We start from the raw sequence: 27,114 nt of genomic DNA, 5'->3' as shown, positions 1-27,114 counted from the left end.
CGGAGCCTCCTCAGGGCTGTGAAAGGCTTACTCTAGGGTTTTGTGATGGGCCACATCCTTCAGAGCCAAAAGTCATGGGGGTTGTGGCCAAACAGATGGGCTTCACTGGGAGGAGGGGGAGGCCACCTGAGGAAGGGTAACAGGAGCCAACACCAAACATGTGTAGGGCTCCTTAGCAACGTGAGATTAGCCTAAACATGCCATTGCACTGCAGACCTCCGGATATTCACACATTCTCCCTTACTCACACACACTGAAACTCCCTGGACTCCAGCGCCTTCGGTGGCCTCCCTCCAGCAGCCTCCCTGTGCTGCTCCATCCTGCTCAACAGCGGCCACGAGCCAAGTCCCGGCATCCCTCACCGCCTTCCCACACCAAGTAACATCATGTCAAACACCAAATACACCTCAGTCTGCCCCTTCTTTTCACCCTGGGATATTAGAGGCTGTCCCACATCACTCATCTATGAAAGGAAGGGGAAAGTCAGAGCAGGCATTGCTAGATGGGTACAAGTACCACCAGCAATGTGCAAACCATGTCATCAGCAAACCTCAAGTGCTGATGGCTTGAGGTCACCCAGAAACAACCACAGTCAGCAGTGCCCGTCATGACTGCTGTTGATGCTGATGTTAATTCAGAAAATCCTTACAGAGCAAAGGACTCCATTAACACCATCCATTAATTCGCCCCCCTCCAGCTGGGTTGCCCTTCAGCTGCAGTCCTTTGCCATGCCCAGCACTCCTGCATGCATTCAGTGGGTGCTCACTGCCTGTCCCACCTGAGAGGCCCATGGTAGACCCATGGTGAGGAGCTAGCCAGGGAGACTTCTCCTGGGAAACATAACCACGGACAGGGCCATGCTCAGCATTCGCTTCCTTCCCATATATAAAAGCCTCGTCACCCTAGGCCTGACATGCACACCACAGAGCTCTGTCTGCCCCTCAAAGATTTCTGCTTGGCTTGTCGCTGCTCATTGCAAAGCTGTGTCTCCTCTCTGGATTTCCTTTCGCCGTGTGTGCAAAGCTTGTCCTCCTGCCACTACCTTCCCCGGCTGTACCAATGCCCATGGCAGTCTAACACTGTCCCATGTATGCAGGGGTGTGTGAACTGAGCAGGGCTAGTGAAACCCCCACCTCTCCCTCCCTATCTGTACCTTGTGTTCAGAACCAAAACAGTCTTAAGGCATCTCTGCTCCATTGTCTGGGTGCTATCACCAGCTGCATGTACAGTTCTTGTTTCTGCTAGCTGCTATCCACTGTTTTAATGTCACTGATGAGCAGAAAGAGCTAGGCAGAGAAAAGGAATAGGGAGCAAATACAGAAATTGAGGAGAAGGCAATAGAGCAGAAAGGTGGAAGAAAAAACCCTTAAAATAGTTGGAAACAGGCAGAAAAGAAAAAAAAGAAGAAAAGGCAGATGGTGATGGGAAATTGGAAGAGGAAAACAAAAACAGAGGATAGAAAGTGTAAAGCAACAGGAAACTGAGGAAGCAAAAAATGGAGTGAATGAAGAAGTAATTGCAGTCAGTCCCACCTTGAGAGAGAAAGCTGTGTGATCAGTACACAGCAAATAGCTCAGTCATGAGGCAGTATGTGCTGCCCTTTCTGTGGGACTGGGGCAGTCATTTGTCACAGGGAGGATCAAAGGCACCCAAAGAATCTTTTGAGAGAGTTATCCCAACAGGATCAGAGATAAAATCTGTTCTGCAAGAAAGGTCATTAAATCAGTTATGGGAAAGCTGATCTGTTCCAAGTCCACGCTCAGTTCATTTGCCAGTAACGTGCTCGGGTGCCCACGTCCCTCTCACTGCACTTGCCTGGGGAGTACAGATGGGCTGATGAGGGAGTTGAGAGCACACCAGCAACACAGCTTTCTGCCTCCGCGCTCCCTCTGAAAGGGAGGCCAGATCTACACTACATGCAGAAATCTGTGCTCTCTTCCAATGATTATCCAACTGGTTTTAAAGTTGGTCTTTCACAAAATAAAAGGCTATTTGAACTTTGCTTCATATAATTCTTTTCATTACAAAGATGTAAATCTTACAATGAAAGCCCATGATTTACTAATTTAAGGAATACTAAATGAAAGCAATGCTGATACATTAAATGTTAAATCAGAGGAAATGAGTAAAACCCACTTTATCCTCTTTATAATCTTCTGAGTACACATGCTACGGACCAAATTCCAACTGAGTTATCTCCATGTAGTACCACACACGGAAGGAGGCTGCAGGCACGGATATGAGAAGTTGCAGAAGCTGTGCTAAGTTTTCTGAGGGAGTTCACAACAATGGTGCTTTTGTCTCTGTGAGGACAAATACTCTGCTGAAGCACATGGCTACTGGCACACACTAGGCTGGCTAGATCAGAAAATGCTGGAGCTCTTCTTTTGAAGCTTCAGCTTTCTGTGTTCTGCGTAAATAAAGACATGGGTTTTTTGAAGGAGATTTTACTAATCTGAAATATGTAGGGTAAGGTTTTCCAAAAATTCCCAAGTGGTGTAAAGCATCGCTTCTTGCTTTCTAGCAGAGCACTAAGGTTCCTGCACTGCCTGGACATGTTCTAAAGCGCCACCACAAACCAGAAAATGCTCTCCAAATTGCACTCATACTTCCTTGGCAAACAGCCAGCCAAGAGCCAAGAGAGGAGACACGCGGTGGAACCATGGCCTCGGAGTCACCGGTGTGGTGCTGCAGGAGCGTAACTGGGGTCGGAGTCACCCGTGTGGCGCTGCAGGAGCGTAACTGGGGTCAGAAGTCAGTTCCTCACTGCCTACAGCTAATGCCAAGCAGTCAGTTGTGGCATTCAGCAAAAACGAATTGAAATTTATAAAATATGACTTAAGTTTGGGCCTGACATGAACATTGGAAACATTCTTGTTGCAGATTCTGTAACCACAATATTAAGTAATAGTATTCAGCCTTGACTTAGAGTATATAGGGAAGGTTCACAGCTGCTGTAAACCAATATCCTTACACAGGTATCAGAATTTGCTTCCTCAGAAATGGCTTTCAGAGAGCAATGGGAATTTGCACCACATGAATCTCTGCCCCTGGGTGCCCACTCCTTACATGCTGAACCAGTAAAAATGTCCTTAGCGTTAAAGGCTATGCTGAAACAGCAAAGTCATAATCTTCGGGATATGCCATTAATGAAAAGACACATTATCAAGAGATCAAGATATTTGCAATATAAAGACTATTTCTGATCCATTAAGGCATTTTGTAGGTCTTGGTTTAAAGCACTACTTGAATATTTAAAAAAAAAAAAAAAAACAACCCAAAAAAAACAAACCAGGAAAGTGACAATAACATGCAAATTAGACTTAACTAAAGGCAAGTAAAGTAACTAGTTAATTAAATCTCTTTAAACAAGAGATTTAAACTTTAGCAAGGAATGGGATTCATTTTGTTTTAGAGCAGCAAAAGCATAAGGGCATTTGAAGGTATAAAATGGAGAAGGGAAAATCTTTTCATGGCATCAGATGCAAAAACATCTTTCCATCCCCACACATATGCAGTTAAAAAAAAGTACAATGTAAATGTAAGGTTGTTGTGTCAAGAAAAAACAATACAAACTACTATCTTGCTGTTTCCTTGTGCATATTTCTTAATTAGCAGATCTTCAATCTTGTGTATCACAGCCTTTTCATCACCTTGCATTGAGGGAAGTTAACTTCCATTATATAAAAACGTGGTTTGTCACGTTGTGGTTGATGGATGCAGTTGTGGAGGTGTGATGCTGTTAGGTGGTACTGCTCAAGGGTTCCCCAGTCAAGGTTTAAAGAACTTCTAGTATTTCCTCACTGGCACTGGGGAAAGGAGTGTCAGGACCCTCCTGACCCTGGCAGCAGTGTTTCTCATTTCTGCTGTTTCTCATGTTGTTACCTTGTCAGTGTAGCCTACAAGGCTACACTAGGCTGCAAAAGGGTATCAGCAATTCTTAAGCATTTCTTCAACATGACACTTCAAGCATGCCTCTTGTTCAAATCCATCGTGTGTGATGTTGTCTTGAAGCTGGACTACAGAGCTGCTGCACTTTAACATCTTAGCTCCCCCCTAGTGCAAAGCCCTTCCCCTTCCTCACACCACGTATCATCCTAGACACTGGTAGTCCAGTCTCTGAGATGGTAGCCACTGGGATTCATCTTTACAGACACTCCTGCCTTATGTGCTTTCAGTAACAGGTGAGGGGACTGACTGCAAGCACACAGACTCTCCTATCCATGTCATTACCACATCCACACTGTGCCTTGGTTAATTCATTGTGGGCATGCTCTTGGGCTTATTTGAGGTCCATCTGTTGGAGCAGGACTGCATTCTTTTGGAGGAGAGGGGCTGGTTCTCTCATTTCTGGTTTTCTTCCTCTGGTTGTGTCTAGCTGGGTGTCTTTTTCAGGTCTCACTCTGTACCTGTGAGGCAATTTCATACCTTAAGCTGTGATGGTGTCCCTTCGGTTCTACATCTCATGGTGGCAGATCTGTTTTAGACATAGTTGGCCAAAGCTTTAGCAATGTGTTAAGAGGAATGTGAAACTGACATTTCTAAAAACAAACTCAGTAACCACCTCATCTATTTTCAGTGTCTAAGCTGAAAAAGAATGAAAGAATGTAATATGTAAACATACAGTATCAATTGCCATAAGCTATTTCAAAGTGATTTTTATCTTTGAATTTCAATATTAAAAGCTGTTAGTCATAAAAGCACAGAAAATGTTTATTTTCTTTAAATGCAAAAGCATTTTTTAGATTCTTAGGAGCTGATATTTGTGGCGAGCTGCATTCAAGTCTTGAGATATTAAATCCAACATGATTTAAATTCATACTCATATAGTTCTAAATAGTGAAGCTAAACAGTATGTTATTCTTTCTCCAAAGCAGTAACTTTTTCATTTGTCACATCTGGCTTTTAAAAGCATCAGTTTCGGCATTGGGTAGACTTCATTAACATAGAAGATGAAATCACTTCATGACAAATACTCAGTGTACTGCTATATGCTGTTATTCCAAAGCCTAACAGCAAACCTCTGTCTTTACAAGCAGAACACTGGCCAAACTGCTTAGTTACCAAATGTGTTTGCATTTGTGTTTACAAACCAAACACATCCCTTCCTTCTTTTAATTTTAAAAAATAATAATAATCCTTGTATTTTATTAAACTAACCCTGCACTTGCTGACCAAAGGTTGGAGGGAAGAATATCCCTTCTAGTGAATCACTAAAATTAGTGACTGCACTTCTCCCCACCATCCCTGTGCCACACCCTGTGTCAGTGGAGACATCTCCTCGCCATTCAGAAACAATTATTCTCTTCTGGGCAAGAACACAATCCATGCCAGCAAAATCAGTTAGTCTTTGGCAACTGTATGTTTGTGGTCACTAGAAAAGCTCCCATTGTTTCTGGTGTAAGTAGAGGTAATAACTCTTCCTTATCTGACAGGGTTATTGTGAACTGACTTATGTTTGTGAGAAAGTCAGCTATTCAGTGCAGTCTGCAGGAGAAAAGCCTGTCAATAAACCAGGGATGCAGCTCTGCAGAGGATGCTAAGAACTGCCTGGGAAGTGGGATGGACTGACCCAGCAGAGAGGAGATACCAATGGGATCCAAAGGTTCGGCAGGAATTCAGTACTTTGGAGCTTGATCTCTCTGAAAACTCATGGAAAACTAGCAAAAAAACCACCCCAGTATCATCATGTTACAACAAGACCGGCCAAGCAAGAGCAACAGACTGACTGACTGGCCAACACTGTAACATCATCTTTTCCGAGGAGGCTCTGTTAGAAAACAAAAGTGCACACTGGGGGCAACCCTCATCAACTGTGACTGTCTGTACTCATGCAGAGCCTTTGAAGAAAAACCACAAGCCCCCATGTGGGGTTAGGACCTTCTCTGTGTATGACACAGCTAAATGAGCAGAAAAGGGGCTCTTTCTGCTACTTTCCCTCGCAAAGGCTTTTCCAGGCTTCACTGTCCTTGAAGGAGGAATGACGCAGTATAGCTTCAATGGAAAACATGTAAATAGATGTAATATCAAACACATATTTATCCAAGTGCTGAACTTACCCCACCATATTATCATTTTCCCTGGCACGTTACCATACAGTTACAAAATTCCTTCTGGGTCTGTAGGGGAGACTCCTGTATCACATGATTGGTGGCAGAATTCCCATCCACTTCAGCAGGGCTGAAGTTTCACCCAGTCTTTCCTTCTATGGACTTTTTCTGCCTGGAGGGGGAAAGTTTGTGCTCACATTTTGTCTCACAGGCTGGTTCCTATGTACACTGAGTTACACCAAGCCATGGCTTGATTCCGCGCTGTCCCTCAGGTGCACCTCCCCACCTTTTTGCACCTACAAGCCACAGCAGCAGAAGCTGAAGGAGCGTCCTACTGCTTTCAGTAAAAGCACTTCTGTGTCCTTTGGATTTTGCAGTTTCATTATTCTGAGTCGGTCTCTTTATTTTTTTATTCCTCAGCCTGTATTTCAAAGTACATTGTCCCCTGCATGACCTGAAGTAAATTAAAAAGTACCATATGCTACGGGACTTATAAAAAGAAAAAGTGCATACATTACCTGAGCAAATATGCAGAAAATAAGTCCATTGTGGGGCTCCCTCCTTACAGAAAACCCACTCTTGTGGTGATACATAACGTGGATACATCAGACATTTATTCTTCTTTCTCCTTGCCATGCACAAAATAAATTAGGGGCTAAAACGCAGTAATGTGAGATAAGGACAAAAGCAACAGCTCAAGCTGCTGTATCCCAAGGCGGATCACAGGAATCTCTGCTATCCACTGTATCAGGCAGGCTGGTGGAAGCCATGCACCCCCAGTTCCCTCCTCTGCTCCCCAGCACAGGGGGCTGAATCGGCAAAAGCAGAGCCCTGCCAAATGCGGGAACACAGGGATGCTGCACCTCATCCTGCTGCTGGGGCAGCAGGAAGGAGCACCCCATCCCTGCAGGGGTACACCTGGGTACTGCTAAGGCCAGCCAACAGGGAAAACCACCGGTAAAGCTGCTGCAGCAACCCAGAGAGGAGGAGGAGTTCTGTCTCCATCCCAAAGTGTCCTGTGTTCACAGTGGGGCGCCCAGCCCCTCCAAAGTGCTAACGCCAGTAAAACTACATGCTGATGGAGGTCTGATCCAGGTGTCCCCCCTGCTGCCAAGGAGCATGTTCCTTGTGGAGCTACATGATCCCCCTGCCCATGTGAACCATCACCTTGCACCCCTAAAGGGACCCACTCAGGCCCCCACGCACCCAGCCACCTCTGGGAGAACCTCCCTGGGATGCTAAAGCTGCCAGCTCCCATGCCATCTCAGGGATGTGCCAAAGAGGGCTCTGTCTCCACTCACACTGGCCACTGAGGGTGGCCACCATAACTGGTAAGGTCATGAAGACCTGGATGACTTTATTTTTAATATGCTTTCCCTAGGAGGAGAAAAAATACCACACTGAGAAACAAGTTGTGCAAAAACTGAACAGACACATGCAACGCTTTGCAAAGAAGGTCTGACTTCAGGATTAGATCATTTTAATAAGCAACAATAGCAGTTTGCCAAAATACTTGCCCTGTGAAGTCTCTCTCTAGCAAAGGACTACATGCTGGAACCTGCATGCTGTATGGCAAGCCACATTACTTTCTATAAAATCAGATTTATCTCCTTACTTTATTTATAAGTGGTCAGCTGATCAGTTCAATTAGACCACCCTTAACTGATGTTTATTGGTGTGAACAGGAGTGAAAGCCTCAAACCCAAAAAAAAAGGGTGAAGATTTGCTTTTACAAAATTAAGTCAAATGAAAAGTACTCTAGGCATAGGTTTGAAGATCTTTTGTCAAAGGTACAAAACCCATCTACCGCCTGTGTTTCAAATAATTTAAAACTATTATGCAGAAGGACTGCCTAGCTATCTAACTGAATAAAAATCTAGCACAATAAAGTAGTATTGCCACCAAAAAAAGGGGTATTAGTAGCAATCACAGAGTCTTTAGGGAATGCGGAAGATGAACTAGTCAATAAGGAAGCCTATGATTAAGAGTTCAGGAAGGTCAGGTATAGAAATTAAAAAGGCAAGGAGTTGGAAAGAAAAAGCAAGTTTTTTCTATCATACACAGAAAGAGTAGGACTGATGGGCAGAACGGAGAAGGTTGAAATGAAGGATAATCTAGACAAGGCCCAAAACCTGAGTTTTAAATAAAGATGGTGATCTCGAACATGGGAGCAAAGTTGTGATGGCCCATAACAGTAGTTAGAAATGGTAGTTGCCCAAAACCAGGGTGTAAGAAAATTGGAAAGAAGATAATGCATGAAACGTAGATGGCACAAATGTTCCTTCCCCTGTAATCCTAGAGAAACTAGCACCTGGAACTGGGAAACGGTGAAGTCAAAGCAACTAAAGGCATTGTGACAAGTGGAAAAGGCAATAAAACCTAAAGTGCATTTAGAAGGGTTAACATGATTTTGGGGGTACAAGATAACTGATATCTGGAAGAAGAAAATTTAAGAGGTTTATTCCTTTTGGCCTCGAGTAGAACATTTCCTACGGTGTTGCTTGCGGAGATTGCTGCAAGCGACAGCGGACTAAAAGCAAAGGAGAACAGACTGCACAGAAAGGGGCACAGCTGTGTTGAAAGGAGGTTACTAGTGGAGTTTATCCAATGGAACATGTTGGATCTTACGGCAACACTTTCAGGAATGACCTGAATGACTTGCTGCAGTTTGTCATGTGTTAAATGTAATTTGCTGCTAACACAACACAGAAAGGAACTGCCAAGAGAGAAGGACTGTGATATCATTTGAGAAAAACTGGATGACCTTGAAGTCTAGAGCAGTAGAAATGGAATTAAAAGTACAAGGTTATATACTTAATGCCTCATAAGAAGGATCTCTGCTATAGATGAGGAGTTTGTTTGTGTGAAACAACTGAGAAGACTTAAGTGTATTATTTAGGGTGATGTCCGGCCACAGATTATGGTGCATCCTTAAGAAAAGCAGATGCTATAATGACATGAATCAGGTATTTCCAATACAAGAAGTAAGGAACTAATGACATTACACAAAATTCTTTTCACACCTAATTTGTACTGCTGTGCACAATTTTGGTGACCTCTACTCTGAAAAAAGTAAATGAAATTGGAGCGAGGCTAAGTAAGGTTGTGGGGTCATCAAAGGACCAGAGAAGTTATTCTATATGAAAAGAAGAGAAAACCAAAGCTGAATGCATGCAATCACTCTCTAAAAATATATCAGTTGGAACACACCAGGGGTGGGAAATAATTTTTTTAAATGATAAGGAAATGGCAGCACAAAAACCCGTCAGTAGAAATGGCCCTTCAGTCCTGCAGCCATCTATGAAACAAGACTTGGGACAGCTAAGTAGGTTTAAAACAGAGCCTGATCCACTTACCATACTGGTTGCTTTCAGTAGTCAGAGATACAACTCAAGAGTTCATGGGGTCACTTCCAGTCCTGTGATGTGACATTGTGAAGCATTGGTGGAGCACAGCATGGTCCCTAGACCACCCCAGGTGGGAGAGGAGAAAGGGAAGGGAGGGGAGGGGATCCTATGCTGTTTGAACTTAAATGCAGGGCTGCCTAGGTTGAACAATAAAGAAGCAGAAGGAAAATTTACCTCTGAAATGCAGTTCTCATTTCACTGTAAAGGTCATTGGCTTCCAACCCCACCCAAAGCAGCTGTGCTGCAGTTTTTCAAACCAAGCCCAAAACTTGTGACTGTTTTTGGCTGGAGGAGAGAACAGAAAACTGCTTGAAAGGAATGCTTGGAAGGAACAGAGAGGGTGGGAGAAGCAAGCTCCACATGCCGGGCTGGTCGGGGAGGATGCAAAGGGGCATCCCAGAGCTGGTGTAATGAAGATCCAGCAGTAGTTAGAAATACCTGAAAATCAAGAGCAAAAAAGTAAAGGTAGACAACATGCAGCAAAAGTTCAAGCTCTATGTGTGCCTGACACAAACAGCATAGGCAGCCCTGAATACCATACCTCTTCAAAGGCATTTTTTTTTGAGAGAACTGAAATTTACAACTCATCTGGGATTTATTTTATTTTATTTTGTAAGGAAGTGCTCTACATTTCATCTGATCACTTGCAAATGGAAGGAAGAGGTTGGATGTGTTTAGGAATCCCCTAATACATGTTTTACAAATAACCCTGCAACTCACCTTCATCATGGCTCTGCTCTGCATGAGTCACCAGCACACATAAAAGACAAGGAAGTACAGGGTTAACGAAAAACAGCCTGCTTGCAGACTTAATTCTAATGTTAACAATTAAAGAAAACAGAAGATAAAGTATTCCTTCCAAAGCAAAAATGCTCTGTTTGTTCAGAGCAAGCCAAAATCAAAACAGGAATAATCTATTCCCCACAGCATTGCAGAGGAAGACAAATATAGAATAAGTGCTATGCATAGGAAAAGTTCTGGATTTTCTATAGCACTAGCAATAATAGCGGGAACTGTACACATTGATAATGGAAGTAACTCCCAGATATGGTTGGTCTCTTAAGTGGGTCTCCATATACACTAGCCATAGCTCACTCCATGACCTTACAGATTTTCTCAACATCCAGCAGGGATTTGCTGGTGAGTGTCCAGCAGAGTGGGCATTCCCTGGATACTGCCGTCAGCATTCCCATTTGAGATGCCCTCTCAATTTAGTAGGCTCCTTCATTTCAAAGATGTGGTTTTTCTAGTTTTCCTGGGTCTTCTCACCTGGTAATGTAGGGCTTGATGGGAAACACAGAAACTGGGAAGAGGAGACCCTGCAGAGGCAAGGGCAGCAAAGCCTGACCACCTAACGAGAAGTGTCTGCCTTTTGTGGCACATCTTCTAATTACAGTGTGCGGCAATCATTACAGGTATCCTTTACTCTCTACTTGTCCTCAGCAGGCTTCTTTGGCCATAGGGTCCCAGATTATTCCAGCAGCATAAAGAAATGTCTTTTCCAGCTAGATCTTTCCTGTTGGTGCATACCACTGTAAGGATGCCCAATGCTGCCTGTACAAATACAGCACTACCAATGAAACTGCTATACCATGAGTAATGCAGAAAACACACCACACCCTCTGCTGATGCTCCAAAGCCTTCTGAAGCTGCCACACCAATGCAGCAGCCTTGGTACCATTTTGGATTTCCCCAGAAAATGGGTGGAATGCAGGCCTGGCCATAAGCCACCTAATGCAGCTTTGTCCCAGCAAGTAATCAAGAAGATCAGCTGTCAGTCACAACGACTGTGTCAAACCCTACAGAGGAGCTCTTGGAGAGCCCTCACCAGGGTGAACATCCCCTTGGGGGTCTTCCATCAGTACCATGGACTAGGGCTGCCCTGGGGCCACCCTGGGGCATGGGGCTGGGGGTGACCCCCTGTAAGAACACTGCAGCACCAGCTAACTCACCGTCAGCTCTGTGTCACTCCATTGTTTGGGTATACTTATGGGCACTGTGGTGTGATGGTGGTGGACAGCCTGTGTCAGCTTAATGGGGGTGAACAGAGCACTGTATGGAAACCGCCTTATACGCTTGGGTGGTTGGAGCTTACTTGAGAGAGACCAGAAAGAGAAGAACAGAATAACCTGAGATGTAAATCACTCGGGTGAAGTACATACATTTTGAAAGGCCAACACCAGGTGGAGAAGAATCCCACCCTTAACTGCTACATCAGATGTTGGCCTACAAAGGCAGATGAGAGCTGGTGAAGCCAATTCTTGCTCTCAAAGACTTTGCCATTGGGGATGAGCAATCCCGGTTGGCTACTCTGCAGCAAAGGAGCTGTGCTGCTGGGACAGCTGGACCCTGCTCCTGGGATGGAGCACCATGCTGCCAGGAAGGTACTCTGCTAGCACAGTCAGCACTATCTGCCCAAAAGTATTGCTACATGGGGTGACCCTTCCTCACATTTCTCCCAAGGGTGGCTGTGCTGGCAAAGCTCCTCTGAAGAAGCCTGAGCATAACATCCCATCCTGTCACATTCCCTACACCAGTCAGAACAGGATTTTATGCAGCCGGAATAGATTCAATACCCTGGGGCATCTGTTTCAAAATAAATCTACAGACCCTACCTGCGAATATCTTGTGTGTACAGACAGAGACAGAGAAGTCAATCAATCAATCAATGTACCTATCGATCTTAGTGAGCGTCCCCCATCCCCTACCCTCTGCTCAAATGACCAAATATTCAGCAGTCAGGTCAACGAAAGGCAGTCTCTGCTGCAAGTCTACATCACACTCACAGCCCTGGATCTACCACCATAACCATGCTGCTATACCATCTGGACAAGCGTAATTTTTTTGCACACATACTCTATCAGAAAGCATTGCTGCCACAGTCACCCAGGAAGGAGGTTCCTGCAGCAGAAAGACAGGAATTCAGCTGCTGAAGGGGTCACGCACAAAGAAGATTTTCCAGAAGGCTTGTTTCCTAGCTCACCTGTTGCATTGCTGGAAAACCTGAAAGTCACGTAATCCTCAGAAATGGATAAAAACATGCCCTTTCCTAAATGGTAAGTGACTTCAGAGCCGAGCAGAAAACTAGCTTTCTATAGTGCAAGTTGCTTCTTTTCCTAAACTCCTGAACCATGATGCTTTGCATCCAGTATCTAGTTCATTTGCTGGCCTGCTCAAAGGTCTTTATTGTCTATTAGGAGGACCTGCAGCTTGTTGAAATTATGATGCATCATGGTTGCTTGTAAATTCCTTGTGTCTTCCCTTGTCATTGAGTCAAATAAGAAAATGTGTGTATAACCTTTTTCTTCTTAACAAGAAATCTTGTGAACAACAGAAAAACAAATTAAATCTTTACAAGTACCAAATAAATAAAGCTAAAAAAATTGTACTTCCTGTAGGAAACATCATAATCTGTTTACCCTGAAAACAATAACATTAACTCCTCAAGTCTTTCACTGGCGTAATCTTATGGAAAAAGCTGCAGCAGCGGAAACTGTTTCAAGGCACTTTGCAACATACATCAGCCTTTTCTAAGCATAACCCACCCTACAGATGAACACACCAAACCCAGAAATTAACATCTCTGCCCATTCTGCTCTGGATCTGCCTATACGAAGGGCAGCAGGTAACAGAGTAGCTTCTGATCTATAGACAAAATTTGCACATGGGTTGAAACCACTAAGCCTTTAGATGACCATCAGTTGCTGTTTTCCGTCACACTCAACCATGATCAAGCTGCCACATGATGACAGGTGATGCCGTTTGGACCTGGTGGTTCTCCACATATTATACCCCATTTCTCAGGAAATCTGAGGCTTGGAGCCAGCCTAGGAAAACCTTCCTCTACAGAGGTGGCTGTAGCCCTGGTGCGGTGAGAGGTATTTTGTCCTGGTCTTCCTCTCTCACAACAGCTTCAGCTCCAATATGCTCAGGCCATTTCCTGTGATGAGAAAGGAGTGATGCCAGGCATGGACATGGGAATGGGAGCAAGACCATCCCTGTAGAGGTGGTCGGTACAGGTGACACCATCACAGTTACAGAGAGGGAGACCAAGGGAGGATATGTTTATGAAGACTGAGGTTCGCCAAGTAATTCTAATAATGTGAAACAGGACACCTCTAGAAGAAACAACTGAGCAGCTGCTGTTAGAGACATGGTACAGCTCACCACCTGATGTCACTCCATTAAGATACCAGTGACTCTGCAAAGCTGATAGAGCAGTGTTGGCTCACACCTGCTGAAAGGCTGGCACTTTGGTTTCATCTCTGGTGCAGCTCACATTCAGAGAGATCAAAAACATTGTAAGACAAATCCTGCATGTCCTTTTCCTTTACTTTGCCCAGCTGAGGGGACAAGGTGACCAAGGGGTCACCTTTAGAGTGGTGTTTATATTTTTGATATTATGTAGTAATACGATGATATCTGACCGAAGGTTTCTCGTGTAGTCCTATTGGTATTACAAATGTTCTGCAAGAGGACAAAGTTCATCACTTTTGCCTCAAAAATATAAAAGCAGACATAAAAACATAGCAAAGAAGGGATCCACCCTGAAGTCTGTCTCCCTAATATGTATTGGGTAGCTCTTGATGCAGTCCCATGGAGTTAAGTCATTATATGCTATTGACTTTGATGTAATAAATTTAGTATTATCTACTGTCATATTTTATGATAGTTTCATACCCTGATTGACATAAACCTCTATAAAACCTCATATCTGAACCCAGATCAAAAGAGATTATGCACTAGCTCAGACAGATGCTTTTTATTCAGTTCTTTCAGAAATGCCTGGAATTTCTACTGCAAGCCTTCTTGGGACTTTCTGCAGTTAGCTGGTCATCCACTGAGCAGCTTGCAGATTTCCAGAGTTTGTTGTGGACCTTATGAGAGCTGGAAGAAAAGTCATTTTCCGTAGCTCAGGCCATATTTTTTCCTGGGGAACCCTGCATTCCATGGGTTTCACTGTCTAAATTTGATATATGTGAAATCCAAGCTTCGAAACATGTTCCTCATGAGAGATTTATTTTTTTGCTACCACAAATACTTTAAAGCAGGCATCACAGTAGGAAAAACACTGGAAAAGAAGTGTTAGAATAGACAATAGAAGGGTGAGGTAATGTTATCATAATTTCCCAAAGGCTGAGACACTCAGAGAAGTGTACACAAACTAGTCATTAATTTAGGAAGGAGAGTTCATGGGAGCTAAGTGCCAATTTTTTTGCTGGAACCTGAAAATTCCAACCCCTAGTGACTGCCAGCTCTCCCTGGTACAAGGCTTCACAAAGTGTGACACTCCCTCTTACACCTGAAAAACCCTTTGTGTCAGGAGAGTGGTCAAAGTGTTTCTGATCATACTGAAAATTCTGACATTTTCTGACAATTTTTATTTTTTCTGACAATACCAACAAGTCACAAGGGGAGTTTCCCATGACCACAGGCAGCAGGTGCCCAATATCATAAGCCCAGCACACAGAATTGTGTAGATTAAAACTGGATCTTAATCCCCCTCTCCTACCTACCAGTAGGACTGGGTTTGAGCACTGGGATTCCATAGTGATTTTTTGTTTGACTCGTGCTCCTCAACCTCTACAGTCATTTGCAAAAGCCTCCTACCTGCTTATTGCAAGTGTTGGTGACATTTGGCAGAACAAGGAACTGCTAAGTGTAATATGACAGTGCAAGACAGTGCCTTGTTCCCCATGCAATGCATGCCACTAAGTGATACCACCCCTGGGGAGGAGCACCTTGCTTGCCTTGCTGTGGCAATTATGCATGCAAAGCTCATGGGAGCATTTCTGTGTAGTCCAAGACAGCAGAAAGGCCTTACACCTCCCTGCTCCTCCACCCCTTGGTCACCTTGTCCCCTCAGCTGGACAAAGTCAAAGACAAAGTCCCGGAAAGATGGTCTTGCCACAGCAGTGCTACCCACCATGGCCACAAACACCCTTATCCTCACTGACCACATCAGCAAAGCTGGGAGGCAAAGCCCAGCTGTAGGAAGGTTTATCTGAAGCTGGCAAGTGCTCTGTGACAGCTCTCTCAGCTGACCCTCAGCACCTGATGCCCTTCCCAAACACTGTACTCTGTCAGCATACAGCCGGAGGAGTGGGCACCCTGGGCTCACCTGTGCCTGGCCCTGCCAGCACGGAGGGAACAGCCACGCACAGTGAGGATAAGGTGGCCCAGAGCTCAGACTTGGTCATGATCCAGCCCTCCCTGCATGCAGGCAAGGGCACTGAAATGGGCAGAAGAGCCATTCTGCCTAAAAAGCCTTTCTTTGCGGGCAGCAGCCACATGGAGATAAGGCCAGACACTTGATGTCATCCTTTCTATCATCCATAAATCACCTGCTTTCCATGCTCCTAGCCAGCTCCTTGACACGGTGGATCAGACTTTGCTAGAGAAGGAATAGGAGCCCACTTGGTATTTCTTATGAAATAACCTGTGGATCTGCCACAAGGGGTATCAAACATTGTTTATCCGAATGTATAAACCTTTTAAGACTTAACATAGGGATGAGGACGTACCTTCAGTGCAGCTCCATTACATATGCAGCAAGAGAAATAACTTTGCCCTGAAGGGACAGCACTTGCAAGTTTTGAGAAACCAGTGCCATACAACATCGCCTTTCCTTCATATAAATACAGTCACTAAAGACTTGAGCTTTGCTGAAACCATCAGGAAAGCAAGTATCCATTGTATCCAGATAAGCACGATGGGGGTGGGTGTGCCACCTTGAATTTTATGGCTGGTTTCATGTAAATGTAGCACTGTAGAGCAGATCAGAATAAAATTATTCAGGAGACATGTAGAAGGAAAAAGATTAGATATGGCCATAAGTACTTTTTTATCTAAGTATTTAAAACTTATAGGACATAGCAAAAATCCAGGGCTGGCCAAGGACAAAGAACAGTTCACGATTACATTAAAAAATATCACTTAAGAACATGTTCTTGTCCATTATAATATATTACCTCTGACCGGAGAGTTAAAAGAAACATGTAGCTTGCAATGTGAGTGCAAAATGTTGGTGAGCTGAGAGGCCTCAAACCCTCCAAAGCAAAGGTGACAACCCCTGACCACAGCCCTAGCACAAAGCATCTGCGCTGCCAAAGGCATCAGCCCAGGGAGAGGCAGGCATTTATCTGAGGCACAGCCTGGACCTACAGTGTTTGACATTCCCCAAATACCTTCGTGCAGAAAAAAACCAGGGGTATTTTGAGACTTGAAATTGCTGTCAGAGAGCCATATCCGACTTCACCTCTACCGTCTGCAGCCCTCTGCCCAGTGCAGAGAGAGGGTCTCTGAAGGATCTGAAGGAAACCAGCCAAGGAGACCACTTAACCTCCTGCCCTCCTTATCCTCATCACAGAAAACTGCTTCTCTTCCAGTGGCATCTTTGTCTCCCCCAAAGGCAGCGGGAAGGGAGCCCGGCGTACAGGCGGAAGCACAGCTGTGTTTCCATCAGGAAGGACTGGCTAGGTCCTGTGCCTTCTGAAGGCTACAGCATTTTTTACATGAAAAAAGCACAGAGGAATCAAGTACCTCATAATCCTGTGTTGTAAAGAAATGGTGGTAAAAGGACTTTGAAAAGACCCCAGTGGGATGTGAGAGACAAGTCTCTAGTCAGTAACTACAGCTAGATTTCTGTGCATGATGGTGATTGTAACAAATTTAAGTGAAGCACTAAATTCTTCCCCAGCCTTGTAGGTGCTCAGGATTGCATCTTCACTCAGATGCTGTGTGTACCCAGTGCACGCTGTTACACTCCTCCACTACTGACAGCGTGGACTTCATATAACTGCCCTTTCTCTCATTTGGCAGAGAACTGTCAATATAACAGTCCTGGAGGGTCCATTGTAAAGATGAGCTCAACAGTTAATGCATCGTGTCATTCCATGGAAGCCTCTCCTAGGGTCCTGAGATCACTATGTATTAAATATGGACAGACTGTTCAGCCAAGAACAAAATCCCAAGAAATTTTATGAGCTTTGTGTGAGCTGAAGAGAGAATGAATTCCTGGGGAAGGAAGCATGGCTTTTTATTGCGTGATGTCAAATGTGCACCTATACACAAATAAAATCAGAAAATGCAACTGGCATTTAACTTAAGAGGACAAGAGTTACTAGTAAGTCACAGTTTTGGCCCTGGCAGGACTCAGGGCGCAACATTCATAAGGATGGTTTGAAGGAAACATTTGTTCATAATAATATGAGAAGAAACCATGTCTAAAACACCTTTTGAGACACAGTTATTTCTGAGCCAGCTACAGGAGTGCCTGAAAGAAAATTCACATAGCACAGTGTGGGACTTGTAACTGGAAAAACCCCACTGTCAGTGCCCCCCACCTCCATTCCCGTGGTAGCTTCTACTTGTGGCTTTTGCACATTTACTGAGAATTTGCTAAAAGCCATTGGGAAGTCCAGGAGACAGTTGTGGGTGTGGGGGTGATGTATGTCAGGTGTGGGGCGGGAGGAACAAGCATCCTGCAGCCCTTTCTAGACTGAAGCCTGATCCCTGCTGCTGGTCCTGTGGGACTGAGCTCACCCCACCGCTTCCACACTTGTACTCTCCAACTACAGAAGAAATTCAGTTTTATTGTCCTTGTTCACAATGTATGTGAACTCAGCCACGGAGAAAGGTGCCATACAAAGTACCTGAGCCTGAAGAGGCACCTGTATGCTTCAGAAGTTGTCAAAAAACTGATCATACTTATGAAAATTTTACTTCTAAGGGTCTGCCAAAGATATGGTTTGCACCGTTACCAACAACATAAATGAAAGTTGCATAAAACAAATGTGATTTTCAGCAGGACCAGCTGCCAGAACTAACTCCTGTAAGCGTTTTCTGACTCATTTGGTAGCCTCATCCTTGCCTGTCACCCTTGCCAGGCACCGTACATAACAAGCTTTCCATCTCCTGCAAAATCAGCAGAGTGACAGGAGCACGGGCAAGACAGACATTGGAAACAACAGGTATATTGCCTGGATTTTGCTGGGTTACTCACATCCATCCTGCGCTGGGATCTCACAGACATGAGCAGCCTTGCCTTTGAGCCAAGAGCTCTGTACATTGGTACAGACCGACATCAATGGGTGAAGAGTGTTAGCAAAATCACATACCCTTCTTTGCTTCAGTGGTCTTCCCTCCAGGACAGAGAACTTTGATTCCCATCATGTTTGAAATCAGCATGAAAATCTCTGGTGTTTGTCCAGACTTTGCAGGAAAGGCATTTAGGGTCTTTTTTCCTGAAGAGCTATGCAGAACATTCTTCAATACAATGAAGGAAAAGATCATGCTCTGGTTCCCTGTATGATCTTACAGCAGTTCTGCCTCCTGAACACTAAAATTAGGCATCTCTCTGAAAAGTGACATAGCATGGACAACTCAGTCTTCAGTGGGAAATGTGTATCAACCTTTCCTTCCCTGCAGCAAGGATGGAACAGGAGCTACCTGTGTTGCATGACAAGGCAAATTCCATCTCCCTGCTACTGGGAAAACACCGAGGACCAAACCTCGGCATTCTGTGATCTATCAGCATCCCCATGCCTGGTGTCTCCTGCCAGCACACAGTCCTCGATGGGTCCCTGCTCAGCTCCTCCTCAGAGACCCCTGGGCCTTTCTGCTGACAGGTGGAATTTGCTGTATGTGGTTCACAGCTTGAATTAGATAATTCAACCCACTAATTTAGTCACCTGCACCCCAGAGTATCCGGTTCTAAGAAAAATCTGGAATCTGCTGTGATCATGGGCACCAGCATGCATAAAGAATTTTTATGGGAGGCTATTTTGTGGAAGAAGAGCAACAATACTGTGCCACCATGGACAGGTGAGGAATCTCTTCAGAGCTCAGGAAGCACAACACAAAGGCACTGTCTTGCGTGGATATGGAGTAGGAGATGGCAGTCCTTGTGTCCTACAGCCACCACCAGGTCATGCCAGAGCAAACGCAGCACCAGTGTAAGGGATGCACGTGAGCATGTCTTGGATGCAGGAGCCCGTGGTGGGTGAGTTGGTGCAGAGGCAGGTGCTGACGCTGCTCGGCCCTCTACCTGTGGTTTGTTACAGCACCCCCCTCCCCTGTACCTCACCTCTCGCCTCACCTCGCCTCAGTGGATATCCAAAGCCATGTTCTTAGTAAGCATATGGTATTTAAGATCCGAATCACAGAATCTGCTACTATTTAGGCTGTTACTGTTGATACCTCTTAAACAGTGCATCTGGCTAATTCTGCAAGGGCTGGAGCTCTGTTGTTTCTTGCTTAGGATGTTTACATGAACATCAAACTTACTGGCCTGTGGCCTTTTTCAGAAGTGTCAGTTTTTAGTGTTTATTTATATCAAGGAAGTGCCTAGAAATTCTGGGCATGGACCATTGCTCAGCTTGGTAAGGTATTATCCAAACACATAACAAAATGATTCTCCACCCCCCTTCAAGTCTATGATCAAAGCAAAAGAGAAGAAAGAACAGGCACATATGGAGCATAAGGAAACAACATCTATGTATGACAAAAGTTTACTCTAAGAGTTGCTGGGTTTGATTCATTAAAGACTGTGAATGTAATTTTGAATGAAACAACATCAGAGTTAGACATAAGAATGGTTGTGCTGGGTCAGAACAGGCTGCTGAGCTTCTCCCCAGCTCCCTCCTCACCATCATACTTGGTGTCCTTGCCTTTCCAAGTTCAAGGTCGATGCCCCCTTGGATGCCTCTGCTGGACACGTCTGTGGCAATGGCTGTTCATTTGAGAGTGACAGCACGTTCCCATCTATCTTTTCTGGCTAGCACTTCATGTTCAGAAAAAAGTGTTCCATGACTTAGACACCAGCCCCAGAGGTAGCTCAGATCCACACACAGATCTCAACCCCGGCACTTGGGAATTGCCCCTGACCTGACTGACTGCAACATAACCAGAGATTGACCAGTGTATTTTGTGTAAGCTGCACATTACATTCAGGAGATTGTGGCATACAACAGTCTCAGAGGAATGTAGTCCTGTTACTTATTTATGTAGCTGCTCTGAAAGAAAATAGCTTTCTTTCCTTCCTTCCTTCCTGGCCAAGCTGTGCTCAGTGAAACATCTTGCACCCATCTTTTGGCTAATTCACTTTAGTCAGAGAATTTAAATATGGTAGAGGAAATGCAGTTCCTGTGATGCTGCTTCACTTCTACAAAGATACTCATGCATAAAAGATGCAGGTGTGTGTTCCTGCCTGTGTGTATACATCAGCTGCTCCTTCAGAGGAAGAATCCAACTTTTGTTCTTAGTTTTCCATTACTATTGCTTCCCTTCCCAATGGGTTTCAAAAGTTAATAGAGCTTCTTCAAAATTATGATATTGTTCCCTTTTCTTGAATACCAGGAAAATCTGATACTCACAGTAATGATTTATTTGAAAAGTATTTCCACTTACCTACAGCTATGCACATTACTTAAACATACTGTATCATCGGTTTTGAGACATTTAAGGCTGAATTCTTCTTTCCGGGATATTTTGGAATGCAACTGAACTGATGGGGTTTAACAAAGACACTGGAAGAGGCTGCTCAGAGAAGCTGTGGATGCCCCATCCCTGGAAGGTCATCCAGGCCAGGTTAGAAGGGGCTTTGAGCAACCTGGTCTATTGGAAGGTGTCCCTGCCCATGGCAGCGGGGTTGGAACTAGATGATCTTTAAGATCCCTTCCAACCCAAATCATTCTGTGTTTCTGTGATTTATACAAAGTGAGCAGTGTTGGAAGAGAGTGTAAGAGCACTTCCCAAGTACAAAATGCCTCTCACCTGGGCACTATCAGCAGATGCAGGTGGATAGCTCTGGGGATGGAGATGCTTACAAATATGGATCTCTTACATCCTGTAAGTTTGAAAAAAAGTAGGGGTCCATTGCCTTCCTCTCAGGTGTTTTGTTTATAGCTGTTCATTCTTTTCTTTTCTTGTAAGACCCTGAGATGACACATTTAATCTGGAGTCAGAAGGCATGTTTCTTGCCAAACTGAGTGGACTTCATTTGATTCTACTTCATTGGGTGAGAAACAGAACTTCTTCCTTTTTATACTACTTCAGTCCAAAGCCAAACAATTTTTCCTTTCATCTGGCTGGTTAAACAAAAACTCTTGACATAGCCTTATAAAGAACAAAAAACCACAGCCGTGCCCCACACAGCCAACAGCTCAAGTGCAAGAGGAGAGGCAGGAGATGGGCACAGCCCTCTTGACTTCTGTCTTTGCAGAGGTGACGAGTGGATGTAGTCTGTCCTAGTCTCCATTATCTATGGCGAGTGCTGTTGTTCCAAAGGCAGCTTGCCTTGGGAAAGATGGGCTTCTCATCCTTTAATTCAGTGACAAGCCTTTGCATGGTGTCTGCCATTTTATGGGCACCTGGGATGAGACAATGATTGGCATGACAATCTCTTTTCAGGTGTGCCAGAAATCAAAACAAAACTTGCCTACTGATTAAAATAAGGAGGCTCTTGGTAGTAGTTTTTAGTTTCTTACACCTCAGTAGCTGCCCTGCATCATTTCTGTACCTTAGAGCCTGGCATTTAACCCCATCAATAGAATTGTTTCTCCCTTAGAGGCAAAAGACAGAAATCTCAAACTAAAAAGATATTTGCCTGGTACAGTGGTGAGGGAGATACACCTCACACAAATACACAGCATCATTTCTTGTTGCTCAGCAGGTGTATGTGGCCCAGTCACCTCATGAGCTCTTGCGCCTTTCTGCCTGGAACAAGTTTTCATTAAACAAGCTAAATAAACAAGCTACACAAAAAACACCACCAAGACAAAACCCTGAATGATGCAAGTTGGACTGTAGTCAGTGGTGCAGCACCCAAAGGAAATTAAAAAGACAGGCCAAGACAGAGTTTAAGCCACTGAAACTGGAAATCCCATTACCTCTTCTGGACTGTTTTCAAGCAAATATGGGCTAGGGAGAAGTATTTCTGTTAGCTAGATCACAGGTTGCTGCATTGGGACATTCAGGGACACCAGGATGAATGACCTGTCTACATTGGCCTTTAAGGACTGGTTTGAAGCTGGCATGTTTTGGTTATTGGCCTCTATGTGTTCCCCAGAACGCTGCTGAGCCTCAGAAAAAAGGTGCTCATAAGAGAGTAGAACAGAACGTGGGGGCGAGGCCCCGAGAGCATCCTGTCCTGCTGGCCTGGGCTTGCTGCCTGGCAGACTTGCGGTGCTGTTCAGGGCATTGGTTTAGATCTACCAAGCTTCACACTAAGGTTACTACAAAGACTTCCTGGGCAACTGCCATATTTGCAGCCACCAGAATTACTAAAGAGGAGTTTCCGCCTCTTGGTCACCCTCTTGGGTGGTCTGTGGGCCTCCAGGCCTAGGAGAATCCTGTCTTTTCTTTCAGGCATTTGAAAAGAGGGTGGGACCTGTGGGTTATGGCCAGTTCAGCATACAGATTCATTTCTTGCTTCTTGGCTTGTTCCAGGCTGCTTCCTCTGGAAAACACCTTTTCTAATGGCCAGAATCCCTCAAGGCTGCCTGTTTGATGTCTGTAGATGTTGTTTTTCCATCCTTCTGACCCTAGTCTTGTCTCCCCTGCAGGCCCTCTTAAGCAAATCTTTGCCACCATGCGCTGAGGGTGTGAGCATTGGATACTACCACGAGGAAATGGCATTCACTGAAGCAGCCAGCTCTACGAGTAGTGCCTAGAGCTGCTTAACACTGGCAGTGACTGCTCTGTGGTTCAAGTCCTACTGTCTCCTCCAGCTTTGCCTCCCAGCAGCCTAGAAGACTGCCTTCAATTTCTGGAGGGGGCTTTGGATGTAATTCAATTAATACAATACTGGGACAAATTTTGGTACAAGGTAGAATCTCATGTTAAATTCTGTAAAGCAACAGGAGTTTGCTAGTAGTGTTTTACGATACCTGAACACACTGTGTGGCACTGGGCTGCTATGAGCATCACTTCTTAGTTTCTTTGGGTTATGTCAAGACAGACTGATAAGTTTCACCAGCAGCACTAGGTATGTCTGTAGCTGTAACACCTCCTGACAATGTCCTAAAACTTTTTTTATTTGCAAAGATCCAGTTTTTGGTTTGCCTCTTTAGTTTTCATCTCTTGAGTGGAGTGAGCGAGACGCTGCAGGACCTATCCATGGGCTGTCCAGCCACTCCAGTGAGAATATTCTCTAGGAGAATAACCCTGAGCAGGAGAAATCACACTGGCAGTCTCCTCATGGCAACCCTGTCCTATGCTCCCATTAGCTTGTGGGTGGCTCTGCCCTGGCACAGGTGCCCTGGTGCGGGCAGAAGGGAGCGGAGCTTCCCCCAGAGGGTAAAACAGTGGATTCCTCTTTTGTGTTGCACGTATGAAAGCACTGTTATAACCACCCCAGCCAGCAAGGCAACCTGCTCCGGGCTGCTCAGGAGCAGCACAGCCCTGTAGCCTGAGCTTAAGTGCAGGCAGCTCATAAAGGGCAATGGCAATTTCATGGCAGTAACCAGTCTCCTCTCTTTAGAGGAAATCCCCTTGAAATGCTTGACTCAGGACCTGAGCACTTGGGAGTTTGGTAGAGGATGTGTAATTGCTACCAAAGAGCAAGACAGCCAGTGGCTCGGATGCTTGTGGCTGGAGGGGCAAATGGTTTGGCTGAGGCAATCCCCACTGATTATAGGGGTCTCTATATTTAGGAGGTTAACACTGCCCCAGGAACCTGGAAAAGGAGCTAGTTTCCTGCAGGTGTCAGCAAGGAATCTCCCCCACCATCACTCGCTGTGCAGCACTGGGCTGCGGGCATGCCCCGGCAGACAGGCACCTACACCCAGCCTTCAGCCTTGGCACCTGGTGGCCAGCAGGAAAGCACAGCAAGTCACCAGTGCTGGGCTCCAGCCCTCAAGGGGTACACCACAGACTCGTGACCATTGTGGTAGTGAGCCACTGGGAATCTTTGTCTTTGACCAGAAACCACGGCTGTGCCATTACAGAGCATTATCTGGACTGTCCCAGCAAGTAACCACCCCAGCACCCAGCATTGCTTGGCTTGTGGTACGTTAAGTCCTCTTTGCAAAGGCAGTCTGGTTTACCCAGACAGCAATTCCAGCAACCTCCTCTCTTTCTCTTCCCGTGTCCTTGTAGCAGGGCAGCATTTGGGGAAAGTGCAACTGAGGCAGGAGACATTAGTCCCACAGCTGCAAAGGCAAGTGACGTGCTCAGGCAAAGAAGCTGGATACCTGAAGCCAAAGGTGTTCATGGCTCTCTACCTTATCCTAGTACTTACCAGGACCTGGGTTGGGTTGGGAGATAACAGTGAGCCGGATGGGATGAGTTGTCTTTAGAACATACTAGTCAGGTATAGAGCTGTAAGAATGGACAGATACACTGGATTATACAGAAGTTATAGATATATTTCTATATACATATGTATGTACCTAACTACATAAGTGTGTGTATATAGAAAAGATCTCTATGCATGGCAAACCCATCAGTGAACAGTCCTCATTGTTAAAGCATTTGCTGCCTCCCATGGGATACTGTTTAAGGATGAGCATGCTAAGACCTTGGCTCAGATCACATTATCTATAAAGAAGTTAAACGCTATTTTTCCAGCCTGTAGGTTGAGGTGACTGGCTGGGTTTTCCTATTCCAGTGGAAGAACACTGAAATATTCACAGGTCCCACATGATGAATAAATTTGGCGATTCCATCAACTTCCTTAAACATTACCACAGCATCAGCCTGAAAACACATTTGTCCAGAGGTGAACTTTTCCCTAATGGGATAAACAGAAATATCTGTAAGAAGTGTCATGCCTCTGCCTCCTCCTGCAGAGGAGCTGCTCAAGAGCCAAGCAAGGACAGGACTCTGATGTGTCCTTGAAAGTGCCCAGTGACAAAAGCAAAGCGCACTCTGCAGTGGCTGTGAGCTGACCCCAGCCAAAACCTGCCAGCTGTACCGGTTTGCTTTCAGTGAGCACAAACCTGGCAGGCAAAAATGGAGAAACATCTCGGGAGTTGTTGCTTAGAGTTCAGCTCTTCCCTTCCCCATGCCCTTGGTTCCTTCAGGTCACACCAGCAGAGCTTTTGCCTATTCCTGCAACCCACCATCAGGCTACGTGCACAGAGGATGACACCAGCTCTCTGAATTAAAATGACAGAAAAAGACTTCAATAAAAGTTCTATACATTTTTTATATATGTAAAACTTACAAACCACACTGCTAAATGCCCTGGTTTCAGTGCAATGGCCTCAGTTTCTCTTATTATCTGTCCACTGCAGCTAATTAACCAATCGAATTTCTTGAATTTTGTGTTTTCTCTAAACCAGGGAAGAGTTTGTTGTAACAACAAAACAGAACAAACCCACATTTTGCCTAGGTAATTCAAGATTTTACAGCCCAGCCCACCTGTGAAATTTTTATTCTCCTTGACAGTTACGGTCCAAATCTTCAACTGCAGCTCAGCTAGAAGGTGGGAGCAAAATTCCCCTCAGAAAGCATCTCCAGTGCATTATCAGCAGGTACCAGATTTGAGACATGAAAACACCATGGGATTGTTGCCGTATGAATCTCTAAACAGCTAAGGGGAAAAAATAAGTTGAAGTAAGTTGCTGAAAACCAATGGATATACTGTGAGATTTTACCGGAAAAGACATGACAAAAGGGCTTAGCAGGCATTGCAATAAATGCAGAGGGATGTAGAGAACATATTTCAAGAGCAGCAGACATATGATAAAGGCATGTGTTGAATATAGCCGAATTGCAGGATGGGCAAAGATTGAAAAGACTTTAAAGTCACACCATCTCCAAGGGGAGGCAAGTGGAACTGGCTAATACCAGGACTTTGAAGTATCTATATCAGGATTTGTTGGTATTCATGCTGATGTTCTTGAATTCCCATTTCAGCCACTGAGGATAGGTGTAAAATATCAGTCAGCAGATGCCATAAGTTACAAACATAAGTTCGTTGCGTAAATGACATACATACATTCATGTTCAAATGTTTTGCTTCATTTAAAGTCCATTTTTTACCCTCAAATAGGAACTAGAGCGTGAGCACTTTTACACTTCTTTAATAAAATCTTTTCCTAGAAACACATTCATAAGTCCATTGCCCGACTGAACTTTTAGCCAGGCTCCAACCATCCCAATAAAAAAGTTATTGGAGAAACACTGATGGTGCGTGCTGTCAATAGAAACAGTTTCAGGCAAAGCAGGTCCCATTCACCATATTGCAAAAAGAAAGCCTTAAAAGTCTGGTTGCCTGTTGAAGTGTTCACACCCCACACCGATGTGTCTCTGGAGAGGACATCATCTTTGCAGAAGTGCCACGTTTTCAGCACTAGAGCTAAGAAACTTCTTTGGCTTTTTTAAGACTTATGTTTTGAAGCAACAGAAATAATTATTTTTGGCAAGCATTCTCTCAAAAATATGCAGATAATTCCTATACAGTAAAAATGAATGATAAAATTGCACTGTAGCAAGAGCAAAACCTATAAAACAGACCTTCCTGAGAGGAGCCAAACTAAACGTGTCCAGCACTCTTCAGGAACCTGCCCTGCTTCGGCTCCTGCTGCCCAAACCACAGGGCGGTGCTGGGCTTGGCAAAACCCCGAGTGCTTATGGCGACAGCCTGGTGAGCCCAGGGGGCTGCACCCCTGCAGATGCACTCTGTAGCCAGCACCGTTGCCTTTGCTATG

At 44.8% G+C, this 27,114-nt stretch overlaps 1 long non-coding RNA gene across 1 annotated transcript in view; it reads left to right on the top strand.

Annotated features, from left to right (window-relative positions):
* LOC308065085 overlaps positions 1 to 27,114 on the top strand; it is a 99,641-nt gene that overhangs the window by 44,849 nt on the left and 27,678 nt on the right. The window contains exon 1 of the long non-coding RNA XR_013928655.1: positions 1 to 27,114. This exon is cut by the window's left edge and continues 44,849 nt beyond it; it is cut by the window's right edge and continues 19,190 nt beyond it. This is a non-coding gene — a long non-coding RNA (uncharacterized lncRNA).

This window comes from Falco punctatus (assembly GCF_963210335.1).
Source record: "Falco punctatus genome assembly, chromosome: 5".
Taxonomy (NCBI): domain Eukaryota; kingdom Metazoa; phylum Chordata; class Aves; order Falconiformes; family Falconidae; genus Falco; species Falco punctatus.
The sequence above is the reverse complement of the archived record's forward strand: the minus strand, read 5'-3'. Positions and strand labels throughout refer to the sequence as shown.